Raw genomic sequence first — 17,356 nt, forward strand, 5'->3', positions numbered from 1 at the left:
TGTCATGGAAGGATATAAATGTGTAAAGCGGACCTATGTTTCGCTGACGCGCACACGGTCGGCGCGGTGACCGGTACTGTGGATGCAGAATGAAACCCTTGGCCTCGGCGAAAGTTAACTCACCGCGGCGCCGTACACCGTATACATCGTACTCAAGCCAAGTCTCACCGTTGTAGGGTAACAGCTCTGATGATAACTTATTTGCTCGAGTTGTGAAGTCCATCCTCCCACGTAAGTAATTCTGTACTGCCAATTAAAATATGTTAGTAGCTGTGCGTGCGTGCCCACGAGTCGACTGTGTGTTCAACACACCACCGTCCTCGTGGGTGGAGGGACGGTGAACACACTGACTTACAGCCCAATCTGATTAAAATCAGATGTAGAGTACGGCGACGTCTTCCTATGCGTACGCGGTATTCTCTTGCTGTCGCCTCTCACTACAGCGACAGCAAGAGAATACCGCGTACGCATAGGAAGACGTCGCCGTACTCTACATCTGATTTTAATCAGATTGACTTAGGCCTACAGCCCTGCCACGCAGAGGTACGCTCGATCATATTATACTCGAATTGACTGAATTTGATATATTCATTGCACTGATTTCGGTGTATAGTCGATCATATGTGGTGTGACAGTTGTGTCAACATATGGTCATACGCTAGAACCGCCGAGGATCGAAAGAGTGAACGTTGCACGAAACCGCAGGTTATTCACGGCATGGGTATATTAGCTGTGCGTGGCAGCAGGACTGTGTTTTACCAGGGTTATACGGCCTCCTGCCGTATAACGCCGGTAAAACATAGCCCTGCTGCCACGCAGAGCTGGGGTTTTTACCCCTTTCGTCAGCTGAGGTAACCTGATGATTCACTGTAGTATCGCCATGCGTACAGGTCTCAGGTGTGGCGGAGGCCGTAACGCCGGGAACACAGACCTGTACGCAGGGCTACGTAGTGTACTTGCTTAGTCACACACGTTCTTTTTTCGTGTTCGTGTCTTAGATTTTTTTCATATGTGGAACACGTACACGTACATACGTACGGGAGCTGAATTGCATTACATACGCTGGCGATTCAGTGTACTGTACAGAGATGTTTGATTAAAACGATATGGCATCAGCGGCCAGGAGGTATCATACGGATAGAGGTCACACTGTGAGATCATGGAGGTAGAAGGAGAGATTACCTCCATGGTGAGATCAAGCTTGTTCTCACGGGATCGGAAGCAGCTGTGCCGAGCCCGTATGCTTTATTTTCGGACAGTGCATGCACTGACGAAATTTCTGTCAAGTAAAATGGTTTAGGGACGATTCAGAATTTACTTCCAGGGGGGGGGGTGGAGGATTTTCAGGGGGGGGCCACCCATTTTTCCCAAGAAAATTTAGGGGGGCCAGACAAAAATACCACAATCTTTTAGGGGGGGCCAAGGAAAAAAAAACATCAATTCAATATTTGCCCAGAATTTCTGATCTCTACAAAAGAGAACCATAGACGCTACCTGGGTGACAGATAAACTCAACATGTTAGTTTAACTCCTTTAGCTGCCAAATTCGGTAATATTCACAGTGGTTTGTTTTATGCATCTATAGCAGTATCTTGTTCTCCTCCCTGAAGCGTTATGAAATGTCCAGTATTTAGCATGTCAATACAAACCATACAGTGAACAGTCAGGGTTGTTTTTGTTGAAAAGAGATCTCAGATCAAGTCCAGACTAGAATTCATTTATCAACAATAACAATGGTCATTTATGTTCACACTGGTATGTTGCTAAATACAGCATTGGGTGTTCTATGTAGTGATAGAATAACAAACAAATGCTGATACACAGAGATGAACATTGAACAAATGCTAAAAATTACAGCAAATGTCTTTTTAAGGTTGGATTTACCTTGTAGCTTGTAAAGCAGTTGAAAGTTGCATGATAAAGAAGTGTTAATTTATGCAAATGTATGCAAATCACCCGATTTCTTGGCTTCTTTTTCCTCCCAATTTCAAAATTTCCAAAGAATTTAACTCCACTCCGGCTGGGTCAAATTTTCTGAAATTTCACATTATGTTTTTTAAATGCTATATAACAAAACGACTATCAATTGGTTTTGTTTGGCAATAAAGCTCTTACATTTTTAATAAGAGGCATTTTGAATAAGAGGCATTTTAATTTTGCTGATCATGATTTTATCAATTATTAGAGTGTCAGTCTTTAAACCCCTACAATTTTAAAATGAGGATGGATAATGCCAAATAAAATAGTTGTTTTTTCTACATGAATACTCTCCTTTCAAGTGAAATATTACATTTCAGAAAATACTGTCTAGATTTTGACTTAAATAAATTTTATCATTAATACAAAAATTGAGGTTTTTTACCCCAAATATACACCCACTTCATCCTTTGATTAAACTACTGCTACTGCTACTCTTCTTTTCTGCTCCTTTTTTCTATGTTTCATTCTCATCAATTACCCTTTCTAATTTTTTTAAATGTTCTACATAACTTTTTACAGTGCTTACATCTACTATAAACTTTTTGAAAATAAATTTATGGCCGTCTCATCTTCAAGGTGCTTTTCAGCGAATAGTTTTTTAATGTTGAAAATAAAAATATCATGTATTACTGTCAAAAATATATGGTGAAAATTTACAAAAGGGTTGATTTTCCAATAATCCTGTATGCGCATCCAGAAGATCATGTGGCACTGCGCCAATGCTATGGTGTCGGATTGTTGAAATATTGTGTACACAAGAAATTTGCTGTAGTCCAAGAAGTGATATCAGTGTGTATGAGGCTAGGAGAAATGTGGATAGGCTTACACATTGTGTATTGATGCTAATACTTATGTGTCCCATTCATTCTGATATGTATAATCAAAGATTTCACAGTGGCGGCTGGCAGAAAAGGCAAAAAAAACAAATTAACATTGTATTGTTTCATGTCATCTGAAAACATGCGCATCATGACTATTTTAAAATGAAAGTTTGTTAAAAAAAATTGAAATATGCATGCTCTGTCAATTTTGAAAAATACTGCTGACAAAATGTGAATTTTGACTTGCACAGGGTTGTCTGCATTTTAATATGAACATTGGATTGTGAATGGAATGAGCAGAATAAAATGTGAATTCATGTTTTGGATAAGGTGTTTTGTCCAAGAAATGTTCTAAAATATTCCTCAGCATTTTTGCTTTCAGTGGCAGCTACTTGGTTTTATGATAACCAAATTAGAAAAAAAAAAGAAAATTAAAAACAAGTTGGCTTTCACCAATTTTAATTTCTAATGTTTAAAACTTTCACCGTGAGTCTGTAAATATTCAGCATCATCAAATGAAAATGTATACTGAACTTGTGCATGTACATGTACATCTCACTTTCCAGAAATATCTGGATATCTGCAAAAGATGTACCATTAAACTTCAAGATTTATATCATTTTGCCAATTACCTGCTCCTCTGATTTTCTATTCACCATTTCTAACTGACATTTTTGCTTGTCTTTGTGTGCATCATATGCATCAGTGAGACATAACGAAAAAAAGTATTCATATATAGTAATTAACTTTTCTTCAGAAATTTACAACCAGATATGTTTATTGCTACCCTTTCCAAAAGTGTGCCACTTGCAGTCCCTGCAAATCATTCTTTTTATAGTCACATAACCCTGAAATGATTTGTTATATCATCGATTAATGTCCACTAGGCCCTACAGTTCCTGCAACTTGTTAGACTAGATATGTCTGTAATGTACTGTATAAGCATGCATGTATATATTAGGGGGGGCCATGGAAAAAAAAACAGGAAAGATGAGGGGGGGGGCCATAGATTTTTTCTATAATTTACTAGGGGGGGCCATGGAAAAAAATCACCGAGAAAATAGAAAATCCTCCACCCCCCCTGGAAGTAAATTCTGAATCGTCCCTTACATGCTGTACAGTATCATGGATCGTAAGCATGAGTGTGTGTTCACAGTTTCCTTACCTACACTCATGGAGCTAGGAACAAATACCATTTCTAGCTCCATGCTAAACTGGTGTATAAAAACTCCGGTGTGTGCATAGTTAATATTTAACTTTGCAAATTATTGCATATTTAACTTTCATGGAGTCACAGATTTGATAATCATTTTCATTCTGAAGGTCTGAAAGTCCGCTCTACAATTATTGTTTACATGTAGCGTTCAGGGAAATCAATCGAACGGGACCTTGTAAACTTCCGGTTCAGGGGAAAGGCTGGCAGGTAAATGAACAGAGGCCACATATAATCCATGTAGTGCATTTGGTGAAATTCCAAAATTTAATTTCTTGTACATAAATGCCCTTATCACAGATATTTTAACAATATTAATTAATGATTAATGTAATTAATATTATAGAAATAATGGGTGATGCTCTGACCATTATTATTCATTTATGGCCAAGGGCGAGAGGAAGTCAAGAATTTACAAGGCTTGGCGAGCAAGCTTATTTTGGCTTTCCTGCTTGCCAAAGCCTATAGATAAACGTTAATGGTCGGGGCAGAGCCTGTTATTTCCATGATATTACCAACAAACCCTAGAAAATCATCAAGATTTACAAAAATTTCCCATGTGAAAGACAACGGAGCCCCAGAACTTGTGCAATATTGCCTGAATACATGGGTTTATGTGCCAGAGAACAGGTGACAATTTGCCAGACACCAGGATGGCAAATCGTTTCCTGCTGCGAGGGCACATAAACCCATGTATTCAGGCAACAATATTTTTATTACATGCCTCTGGTTATAAATGCTGTATGACATTTAGTTATATGCTGGACATTTTCAAACAGTTTTACCATCGACCAGCATCAAACGGATTTTAACGAAAGTCAAAATAGAAGTGTGCACATGTATATTTTACATCTATCATTCAGGGTCTACTTAGATGTCGAAAACATTGTAGGGCTTCACTGGCCTTGGTAAACATGGAAACCAGTCAGTACATCGTTCACCGACCCCCTAACTCCCCGGATGTTCCTTTTCAAATCAATTCATTGATTTGCACTCACATCAAGGCATGTAATAAGCAATGCACAGTCATGGCCACCCTAAAAATTTGCAAATCTGGAGATTTTTAAAAAAATGTATAACTTGGGCCACAAGTGCTTCATTTTGTTTTTGTGATTGATTATGATCTTTGTACAATTGACAATTTACATTTTGATGAAAAGTTACAATGTCAGCAGCATTATTCATATTCATGGACATCAAAACAAACTATTACTGTGTATTTGTGGTCATGAGTCACATGGTTCTGCTCCACCAATTAAATGAGATGTCTATAGCATGGTAATACATAATGAATGAGTGTATGATTTTACTGATCTTTTGACCCATATATCCATGATTAGAAAGTTGAGTATCCATTGTACAGACGGTGAGAAATAGGACTATCTGCAAGATTCTAATTCATTGTATTCGTTGACATTTGCCTACAGCTGTTAGTATACCTCACGTAACCTGGTCGTAAAGCCTCAGAGGTGCATGTATGTGAAACTTAGAAGGAACAAGAATCAAAAGATTGATAACTGCTCTTTGACAAAATCCTTCATCAGGTAAGATTTGATTTTCAATTTCCTGCACATGTCTCGTTCGTTATCAGTTAAGCTTTTCACATGCTCGGTTTTATTTGGCGGAATTGTAATACTTTCTTCAACATCAAATCCCTCAATGCTCTCTACGTAACTTTAATACATGTAAGTATTTCAGAATATGCGTCTGTAGTGTGATCTCCTTGGCAAAAAATTCAACAGGACAAAATAGAGCAAGTGCAAATGAAATTCATGAAGTTCCTCTGTTTCAAACATAGCATCCTTACAGCTGAAATAATTATGAAGAATTCTGCAAGCATTTTAACCTTTAGCCTCTTTATCATTGGAGATTATTTATATTTTTATACAAATATGTGAATAATATGTATGATTGTCCCAATCATGTTTCATATTAATTTTGATGTTTCTCAGTGAACTACATGTACAAGAACTCGCAGTATAAAACTCAATGTTTTTAGGTACTTGGCTCTTCAAAGATGTATGGCTACTTTAAATGAATTGTGCATTTCCAACCCTGCCATTGACAACACTTTATCTTGTCAAAGTTTCAGATGCTTGGTCAGAATGCCATGCTTAAATTTGTACATTTTTAATGGTTTCATATAGTTTGTTGTTTGTTGTTTATTGTACTTCATGCATTCATATTATTATGTTTATTTTATGGAGCCTGTTAATGTGACTTGTTCCTGTTGGTCTTTCTTTGAAATAAATATATAAAGATATTGCTACTTGCTTGAATACACGTCTTGACCTACATTATGTACCTGTTTCCTTTAAAAAGGTCCACAATCACAGTGATTACAATGGGTTTAGGGCAAAGTTATACCAGTGATGAAAGGTTTAATTAAAATTACAGAAGTCATAAACAATCAAGTTGTCTTATCTTGCATATAAAAAGCCATGTTTTAGAATGAACTGATGTAAACTAATGTCAGCAATTTGCAGGAGATAATATTTACATTGCATGATTCAAGTTAATGTTTCTTTTCACCCAATCAGATTCAAGATCCCTTGCTGAGGCAGTGCATACTGGGCAATGACAACCAGGTGAAAAGCAACATAGTGACAATACCATCCTCCATTGCAAAGCATATACACAGTGTGTGGCTATGCAGAGAGCCAACACTGAACAGAGATGATGGTGTTGTCATCAATGCAGAGCAAAAACCTGTGGAATTGAGGGAATCTTTCATCAATATATTTATTTTCCTAAGACAATGGGTCCTTGCTGTGGCACAGGTTTGTACTTACACTGTTCAGTGTTTCCACTGGGTAAATTTTCCCTTAAACCATTCTGGCTAATTGAGACCAAAATTGATTAGCCAGAACTATAGCCATCAAAATTACATGTAATTGCATTTATGATTTTTATCCAACTGACAGTTGTATATATATACTCAGGTGGGTCCTATCAGTTGCTACAGTGGCAAGATGACATTAAACTGGTCCAATAATCATTTCTATTCAAGGTAATACATTACCAGGTCCATTGGACATTTGTGATTTAAAATTTAAGTAGGACTCATCCTGACCGACTGATAATTAGTGGCAATGAAAATAAACAACTATTTTTATGGAACAAACTGCTTTCTTAATAACATTCACAACAAATTTTATTTCCTGTGTGCCACACACTTATGTGACTTAATTTGCACTTTTGTAAATGTATCAAGATGTATTACAAGTATTGCATCATTGACAGGGTAACTTCAAGATGTTTCCTTTGAAAGATCCATAGCTTCTGCCTCAATCATCAAGTGCTTTCAGTTCTCCAATCACAGAGTCTAATTATTAAACCAACTGTTCACTTAAAGAAGGTGTACTCCAAGCAGTAAATGCTTAATAGTTTCAAAATCAAACTGGGTGTATACATGTATTTTAAAATGTCCTGTCTGGCCACTTTATATGTCTTACAGAAAAAAAAGCTGACTCTTCTCTTATTAAAACACTAGTCATGGAAATTCAACAAACTATTCCTGGTACACTTTCTTTTTTGTAACTACTACTACCCTGCAACTCTGCGGACAACCTGTGCAATTATCTTTTTTGCTTAATTGTACTCGAACACGACTTAGCATGTCGCAGTGTGCTGCTTGTTGTTCAGCGTGGTAAACATTCAACAGGACAACATCCTGGGCATATCTTCATGCAAATATTATGACCAATGCCTATCCACAATACAGTGTTACTCAGTACGTGTACACATCATGGCAGGAGGTGACCCCTGCCTATCCACAAATACATGTACACAGTATGGAAGATAACCCGGGCCTATCCTCAATCCAAATGCATTCACATGGTATGGAAGATGGCACAGACATATATCCACAATACACATAATATATGCAATGGAGGATGGCCTAAGCCAATACACATACATGCACACAGTATGTACATGTATGATGAATCAGCTGGCCTATATAGAATACAAAATGGGAGATGACTAAGGCCTATCATTAATACAAACAGTCTGTACCTGTATCGTATTCAGGATAGGCCCAGGTCATTTTCAAAAATGTGTACCTGTATTGTATTCAGGATAGGCCTGGGTCATCTTCCATAGCAGGTACCTGTATGTGTATTCTGGATAGTCCAGAGTCACCTGCGATGCCGAGTAATTGTTTTGTGGATAGGCCTGGGTCATTGTATTTGCATAGGTTATAACATTTGCATGAAGTTTGGCTCAGGACGTCATCCAATTGACAGTTTACCACACTGTGCTCATTAATAGCTGCCTCTGAGTTTGCTGCAGTAGTGTCCTACGGTGACGTTTTTGAAACACTGGTTTCATTTTGTTCACCACCCTTGCTGTCATTGGCTGCTGTTGTCTGCTTAGTTTTTGAAAATACAATGCAATCAGTGTTTCCTGACTATGTTAAAAGCATTGTTTACAAAGCACTTGTCATCATAAAATAACAAGGTCATTGCATGCAGCCATCTGAAAGCATGGCATATCACTTCATAAGTTACTGATTATAATAGTTTTCTGAGACTGCACACTAAAGCAAGGAAAGAATGACCACCCAGGGATGTTGAAAAGTCTCTCTGCCTTTTAAAGGTGGAGCCTCTCTTTAAAAGGACGCAAAGCTATAGCAGCGTTCATTGTGTTAGTGGACACCAAACAGGCAACACAAGGTTACACGCTCCAGAAAATGCCACTTTTTAGTTTTCCCTGGCCACAAGAAGGCAGACAGACTGCCAAGCGGTCAGCGTGAAGTTGCTGCCGATCGGACTCTGTGGTTATATTAAAAGTCTAACGCGACTAGAAGACAATTTTTTAGGAAATTCGAGCGTTTGTTGTGACTGTTGGCGATCGACCGTCAATCAAACGCTTGTATAAACTCTGTTTGCAGGATTAGCAAAAGGTGATAAAAGGTTGAGATCAGTTTGTGTAATTAATGTTATAGAAATCAAACATCGTACTGGCCAAGTGTTTGACTGGGAGGAGAACTCCACTAATGCGAGAACCTGGGATTGAACAGTGCGGCTTTAAATTAAAATGCACTCTCGATCAGCCCCTGAAAAATAGCACAGACCAGTTTGGCGAAGGATAATTGAAAAATATTTCCCAATCTGCAGACATTTCATTTGCCATTTCACGCTCTTGCGAATGGCAGCGGAAACACTGCTGTTGTCATACACATTTGTAGTCTTTTTTAGCTCACATTTGGTTATACCAATGTGAGTTTATCGTATAAGCTGAAGTCGATGGCGTCTGTATGTATGTGTGTATGTATGTATGTATGTATGTATGTATGTACAGTATGTCCGTCAACATCAAAAACACGCAAACCGCTGCACATTTCAGCTTGGTATTTGGTGTGTGGATGCATCCTGGGCTATAGATGGGATTTTGTTCAAATGAAGTCTGCATTGCCAAAATTATGCAAATGAGCTTACAAAATGTGAAAATGGTCAAGAATTAATATCTCAAGAACCACTGTTTTGATTGCTTTGAAAATTTGTGTGCAAGTACCTTAGGTGAACCTTATACAGTTTTATGAATATTGTGAAGATATCCTTAATTTTGTATTTTTATTGAATTTTTTGGTGATTTTTCTCATTTTCAGTAAAAATTCTTCTTCTCTGAAACCGCCAGCCTTATTGCTCTCAAATTTAGATTGGAGCTTTGCGAGGATGTTACGCTTCTAATTTGTTGAAATTATGACAAAATTAGGAAAATTACTATTTTGGAGCAATTTTGTCATTTTTGGTCAAAAAATCTTAAACAGTATTTTTTTTTAAACCCCTGGACAGACAGCTTTTGCATTTGGTACACAGACCTACAGAGATGACAATAGGTAGATATGTGGAAATTGTCCTGAAATATACAAATTTGTATTTTTTAGACAATATTGTCATTTTTGGTCAAGAAAACTTGATATCAAAATTACTTGTTTGATAGCTTTGTAATTTGGTATAAAGTCCCGAGGGATGTTATTAGATACCTTTTCTGCTCAAAGTGTTGGGAAACCCCCAAATTTGTATATTTTAGGTAATTTTCTCAGTTTGTGACCTTAAATGACCTACACCAACCCAGGATATCTTGTGAGACAGTTTTGAAGGCTGTGAACATAATTTTGTCATATTTGGTATCAATTTGTAGGAAAATTTGATCCAGAAAACAAAGCTTAGGTGACTTTTTTCATTGCGGACCAATTTTTGCAACTTTTCTATGTAAGACATACAAGAACTGATGAGAAATTTGGATTCAGGATAATTCCAGATGTCGTAATCACCATCCACAGTGGAAGGCATTTCACCATCTGTAACTAACTTAAGTGCTGTTTACATTAGAATGATAACACTCATGGCATTAATCAAAAATCCCCAAGGTTGTAAATATATTTCCTGTCATCTGGCGTTATGTAATACCAAGGGATGGAACATTTGATATTCAGGAGGGGGTAGGGTCTAGAAGATTGATGAGGTAGCATTACTTTTTTACCAGATCCCTTCTACATATTTTTACCCACTCCCACCTTTTCTTCTTATCAAACCTCCTCTGTCTATTTTTTGCTGTTGACATTTGCTTATGTATTTAGAATCTGCTTGTCCCATTGCTATAGAAGTTGATATGCATGTTCCTAAAGATGACCTCATGTCCCTAAGTTGGAGACCTTATTTACTTTTGTCATTCTTGTTTTTCCTGGTTTAAATATTTCTCGAATGAACCAATTCAAACCGAATGTGAGCACACTGTCCTTGACGGTATTTTTTAAAAGTACCCTCTTGAGTAGATCAAATGTATTACACCTCTACCATACTATTTAATCAGTAACTTTGTTGTGATAATCATGGCTTACACATTTTTGGTAAAGTTATTTTCTCTTATTTAGCTGAATTTGCTAAAAAAATTTCTTACCACTTGGCACTCTATGAATTGCCTAGTGAAATGCAGATGATATGATAAATGCACATGACTAGACATTCAATACATGTAGCTTCATTCGTAGGATCCATAAAACTGTTATGATGAAGTATATTCCAATTAGAGAATACATCTGGTATGCACACGTGATTTAGAATGTTTACATGTGTCTAATGCTTATCATCATTAGGGTTAAGGACATACAGAGTGTTTGCAATTCATTGTAGTACATCCCATCACAAATGTATTTTAATCATTCCGGTTATTATTGTTATTTAAAGAGTTATAAGTAATCACGAGTCTATGTGTTTACAATTCAGGATCAGCAGTGAATGCTGCGCAATATCAAGGATGAGAAATACCATTGACCTTGACAAAGAGCATTAAAGACAAAGTGGAGGGCTTTGAATTGGACTTGGATCATGACATTATTACGAAAGAATGGAAATGGAAATGATCAAACAACAGGTAAATTTCCATTTTAGTCCTTGCACCACAGTATATATACACAGTGGCTGTTGCAAAGATGTGCTGGAACTGGTATCTTGTAACTTGCACAAAGTGTTTTATGTTAGTTGTCTTTATAGCTATACACATGTCTAGCATGTTTACAATTACAAGAATACTATTTAGAATCACAGGTTCACAAAAATATTAGTGATACATTTCTGTATTTTAATTGACATTGCCAGCTGCAACTATGTAGGTACATCAGTTTTACACTAATTCATCCTGAATTATACACAACATGCATGTGACAGCAATTCTCATTCTTAAACTGTGCAGGACATTGGTTGTAGCCAATCTACATTGATTACATATGACATGAGCAAATAGGAAAAAGTGTGGTTTAGATGTCTAGGTTAGAGAAACATGCATACAGTGGAGAGAAAAATAAATTTATTTGTTCTTTTTACACAAGAATTCTTGGATATGTAACACACAAATAAACTAACTTTTTGTGAAGAGAAATTATTATCTTCCATGATTGGTCCATGATTATCTTCCATGAGTTTATTATTATTACTATCAGGTGCCGCCAACTGGTAAATTTTATGAATTTCGCAAAATCATCACAAAACATGTTTTGAAGGCTGATATACCGATTGATTTTCGTATTTTTGACCTTGACCCAAAATTTGGAGGGGAAAGTAGAGCTGTTCGTAACTGCCCTCCACTGGCATACACGGAAAATATGCCCTCCCACTGAATTTTGATGTCCGCTGCCCTCCAGTATCTATAGTCTGCCCGCTCCCCACTCCCCACAACTTTTCAGGCTCCCCGTTGCCCTCTCCCCACTACTGAAATACCCATTGCCAACTAGATGCTACTAGGCAACCCAGATCAACGCAGCAGGGAGCAGCTAGCAGTATAGCTTGGAACATTGCTCCCCTCTAAGTAAGGCGCTAAATCTCCCCTCAAGTGCTATCAACCACGCCGCTTTCCCCTCCCTCTACGTATCTTCCGGTGCCCACTGTCAAAAATTTTCTCCCCGCCCACTGAAAATAGTGAAATTTCTTCCCCGCCCACAGTAAATATAGATTTTTTCTCCCCGCCCGCTGATTAGTTTTAAAATTGCCCGCCCGCTGAAAAACTTCGCACGAACACCTTTCTGCACGAACAGCTTAGTTGGCGGCACCTGTACTATGTTAGGGAACAGGTGTGTATATCCATGCAGAAGAGGAAGCAGGATAAATCCAAAACCGACTATAAGGCAGCATTTTACCATTCAAAGAAAGGAACCAACCACCAGGGACAGTTGTCTCAAGATGAAGACAGTGGGATTGCACCTCCATTTGGTAGAGGATTTCCTATTAGTCAGTATGGTGGAGAGACGTGCACCCTTACACTGCTCAGCATACAGATTTGTGTATGTTAGGATCAGAGGCTCCTAAACCATAGCACCTACCACAGATAAAGAGTGGGCAACTTAGCAGACAAACCCCTCAATACTAAGCATCATCAGATACAGCTAGTACAGAACTGTTGGAGGTATATAATTATATACCTGGATATATAATTATATAATTATATATCCAGCTCATAGAGAGGAAAAATTCAACTTTCAGAGCACTGAGAAAAGACAATTATTATTTCATGCCTCCCCTCAGTATCATGGTGATCTCTGTAGTATAGTAACGGACCTGTAGCTAGTTGTCACTTGTGATGATTGTTTATAAACATTCCATTATAACTTCTTTTTCTGCTCCAGAGGGTGTACATGTCAATCAGGACCCAGTTATACTTGTCAATAACATTGCAATGTGCACATGTATGATACACTTTGTTTCCCAATGAGCTTCCAGAAGAAGAACAAAAAACTGGAGTTGATATCAAAAGAAAATGTGAAAAATTCATCAAAAAATTACAGCAACTGGAGCCCAAATTTCATGGGGAGCTGTCATTATTTACGGAGTACAGGTCGGAGAGGAGATTGTGGAGGAATTTCGTCGGAAACTCTAAATTTTGAGTACCCCCCAAACCATGATGAATTTGAGTAACCCCCCCCCTCCCTTACATGGAAATTTTGACTGACCCCCACACTCAATTTTGAAAAGTTAAATTTCAATACATGTATTTCTACAATTTACATAAATACAGCAATAGGAAAGACCATTCAAATCCTTGTGTACCCTGCTAGATAATCATTGGTTATCTCATGACGGTTGAAAAAGGTGAAACCAACAAAATGAAATTCAAAGTCACAACAAAACATAGATGTCAAAGGTCACACTATAACCAGTATACAACCACATACAGTTTTGTTGTATGTATGGGTATCATAACAGGGTCCTCACTAGGATATCCGACAGGGTAGACTTTAAAAGTACAGATTGAAGAACATGCAGGGCTGATGGGGAAAGTGTCCGCTTGGCTTGCTCCCCTCCCTTGCATGGAAAAGTTTGAGAAATTGTAGTGTGCATTGGTGCAGTTTGGTGTAATCTAAGAGGTATTTTCAATGTGTAATTTACTGAGTAAAAATTTGTAGAAATTGATGTGTGAAGTAGGCAATCTGAGAGGTGTTTCAATACATTTGCACCAAAAATTGAGTAACCCCCCCCTTCTTTCTCTCAACATTTTGAATAACCCCCCTTATAGCTTTCAATATTTTGGGTGACCCCTTCACATTCATCTGACCCCCAGGCTGTAACTAATGATGGCTCCCTAGGAGATATATCTTCAAGCTTGTGCGATATGGATTTCAGGCAATGTCAACTTGTGGACAAAAGGATACCGAGAATGTTGCAGATTATTGCAAATGGGACTAACTTATGAATACAGCACACCAAGTCACATTCCATTATCAAGAAAAAAAGCTCAAAACTACATCTGAAGCTGGCTTTGGAGATAAAAACTATTGCTTGCAATCATCGACCCTCATTACTCGCAACGCGCTATGCCAGAGCAAAGTGTACATATTCAGAACATCAGTTTGATCGTTCATGAGATTCAATGTTAAGTACCAAGTATTGTTGTTGGGACCGCTTGGCAAATAAACTTAATATATTTCAATATTACTAAGATTACACAAAGAAACCACAGCAGTTGCCTGTCCCATTTTCTCGAAGGTGTATGTTGCAATAAGTGAAAATATTTCAACAAAATTCACCTTTAGCAGTCAGACAAGCTTATGAAAAATAGAGATTTATATATGTAATCATCACTTGTTTATTTGTATTCTAATGGATATAACTTTAAAAGAACAGACAGGGAATCAAACTGTTTTCTATTTTAGCTCTGCAGTTAGTGTGAATGAGCCTATCTTGTGTACCCTGGTAGGTGTGTGTTGTTGTGGTCATCCGTCAACTTTTAGCATTTTTGGGGGTGAATTTGCTTTTAAGCTTCACTATCAGCAAAGCAGAGCTAATCTAATGAGTGGAGATGTATTGTTGTTTGTCAGCTTTTTAGCTCTGCTGTCAGCAATGCGGAGCTTATCAAATGGGCTGATTTTACGTCATTGCCCATCTCTCCCTCCGTCCATCGTCCGTCCGTCCGTCATCCATCACAATTGCGCTCTTCTCTGAAATCACATAAATTGTCTGGTTGCTTTGAAATTTGATACTCGTGCAGAATTTGCATATTTCTATATTTTAGGTATTTTTTTGCTGTTTTTGGTCACAAAATCTATTTCTCTGAAGTTGCTTATCTGATTGCTTTGAAATTTTATATGCATGTCACTTGGGGTGACCTCAGTTAGGTTAATTGTTCAAATTTTAGTGAAATATGCAAATTTGTATTTTGAGGCAATTCTTGTCATTTTTTTAGTCCCCATGGACACCGTCCGGGGGACTTATAGGTTTGGCCATGTCCGTGCATCCGTCTGTCCATGCATGCGTGCGTCCATTCACGCAGATATCTCAGAGATGCCTGGAGCGATTTCACTCACACTTGGTACAAGGATTACTTCATAAATCATAAATATGCAAATTGATTTGTTTTGTGATATGATCCAATATGGCTGCCATGCGGCCATTTTGTTACGATTTTTTTATGTGCAGAGCCATAACTCAGGCACATCTCAACCGATTTTATTCAAAGTTGGTACAAGGACATTGACCTATATCATACATATGCACGTCAATTTGTTTCACGAAATGATCCAATATGCCGGCATGACAGCCATTTGTTATAATTTTTCATGTACGGAGCCAAAAATCGGGCACTTTCAACATCAATTTTATTCAAAGTTGGTACAAGGACATTGACCTATATCACACATATGCACATCAATTTGTGTTACAATATGATCCAATATTGCCGCATGGCGACCATTTTGTTACAATTTTTCATGTCCTTAGCCATGACTCAAACATGTATCATTTGGGGCCGTTTTTGCCATTTTTTGTGAAAAACTTTGTTTCTCAAAAAACTGCTCATCTGATAGCATTAATATTTGGCAGACATGTTCTTACGGATGATCTTATGTGACATTGTGTATTTTTACAGCTGTCCTTAAATGAGCTATCAAAGATTTCCACCCTCTTCATCATAAGTGTCAGAAATAGGTAGTCTCTACATAACACAGCTGAGCTTTATCAGCTGCCATTTCGCTTGCTTACAAATAAAAACTTTTAATGATACCAATATGTCACAAACCATTAAAAGATAGTTTCCATGTTGTTTTGAAATGAATGTATTCATGACATTGATTATCAATTGGAAAACGCCCCCTAGTACTTTTCCCTTCAGTGACTTTGCTTTGCTTCACTCACTCGGTGACCCCCTATTTTAACCATCATGGATTAGGGGTCCCACCTGTCCAAAATTCTTGGAAACACACTCACTGAAACCGACAAGTACATTATTCATCAACACATTTGTCTCACACATAGTTATTCTCTGCACACCACAGCAGGACTCTGTCAGCCGCTAGGTCACTTTTTGGCATAACTCTTCTTCCCCTAAACATTTCAACTATACTTTGAATAGGTCAAGTGGACCCCATACAGTTGGTTAAAAACAACATGTTTAAGTGTTGAAAACTTTGTGAACCTGTTTTATGCAGCTATAGGTATGATGCATCATTTTCCTCAGAATATTTCAGATTATGTACAATGATCAGTCTTAGGCTTTATGTGCTCATTGGTATGCCTGTAAAAATATGCAGCCAAGTATTAAAGCTGTGTATTGTGAAATTCTCTTGTTACACAGTAAAGACTTTTATCACAATACTGCATGCTGATTTACATGGGATCATAATCAGATCTCATCCCCAGTTGGTAGTATTGACATTGTATCAGCTGTACACTGATGTATACTTGAAGCTCCTTACAGATGTAAGATGTAATTGATTCCTCCAGTAGTTCAAAGACATTGTAATTGTCACCTTGTAATTAAGTAAAATATATGTTATTGTTTTCCAAGGCCTGCATATGTAAGAACACTTGGTTGATTGTGTATCACTCTTTTACAATGTAATACAGATATTTTAATGGTAAATAAAATGCATGCTTTTATACAACATTACATGTATTTCTGTCTCTGTCATATTGTGGGATGATCTATGTGTGTCTCTTGTGTTTTGTACAATGTATTGGAATATATTCAAATAGATGTAAGCCATCGTGAATATCACATTAATACTCCGTGCCAAATGGCAAGGTCATCAACTTGAATCCCACCAATTTCAATGTGTCAGAGATATTATTCATATATTATCATAGAAAGCATTATTTTTTTCAAGAAAATTGTAAGTATACATCTATGTGTATACTTGAAGCTTCATACATATAAAACGATTGGAACTAATTTGGGATAATTTGTTTAACTTATTTTTCAAATTTCTCAAAAGTATTAGATGCCATATAGCTGAATGTTGTAATTACTCATAAAACAAGTGTGTAACGTAAAAAGAAAAACAGATGAGCTTACATTTCAGGTTAAAACGACCTTACTTCACCATCCAATTATCCTAAATTAGTTCCAATCG

The 17,356-nt window shown here is 37.4% G+C and overlaps 1 protein-coding gene and 1 long non-coding RNA gene across 2 annotated transcripts in view; one reads left to right on the forward strand and one right to left on the reverse strand.

Moving 5' to 3' along the window:
* Positions 1–17,356, reverse strand: part of LOC139136864 (protein sidekick homolog) — a 311,194-nt gene that overhangs the window by 175,575 nt on the left and 118,263 nt on the right. The gene's annotated exons all lie outside the window — the stretch shown is intronic.
* On the forward strand, positions 63–11,394 carry LOC139136862 (uncharacterized). The gene is made up of 4 exons (XR_011553263.1): positions 63–231; positions 5,442–5,558; positions 6,555–6,794; positions 11,247–11,394. It is a non-coding gene; the product is annotated as an uncharacterized lncRNA (long non-coding RNA).

This window comes from Ptychodera flava, chromosome 7 (assembly GCF_041260155.1).
Source record: "Ptychodera flava strain L36383 chromosome 7, AS_Pfla_20210202, whole genome shotgun sequence".
NCBI classification, from domain to species: Eukaryota; Metazoa; Hemichordata; class Enteropneusta; family Ptychoderidae; genus Ptychodera; species Ptychodera flava.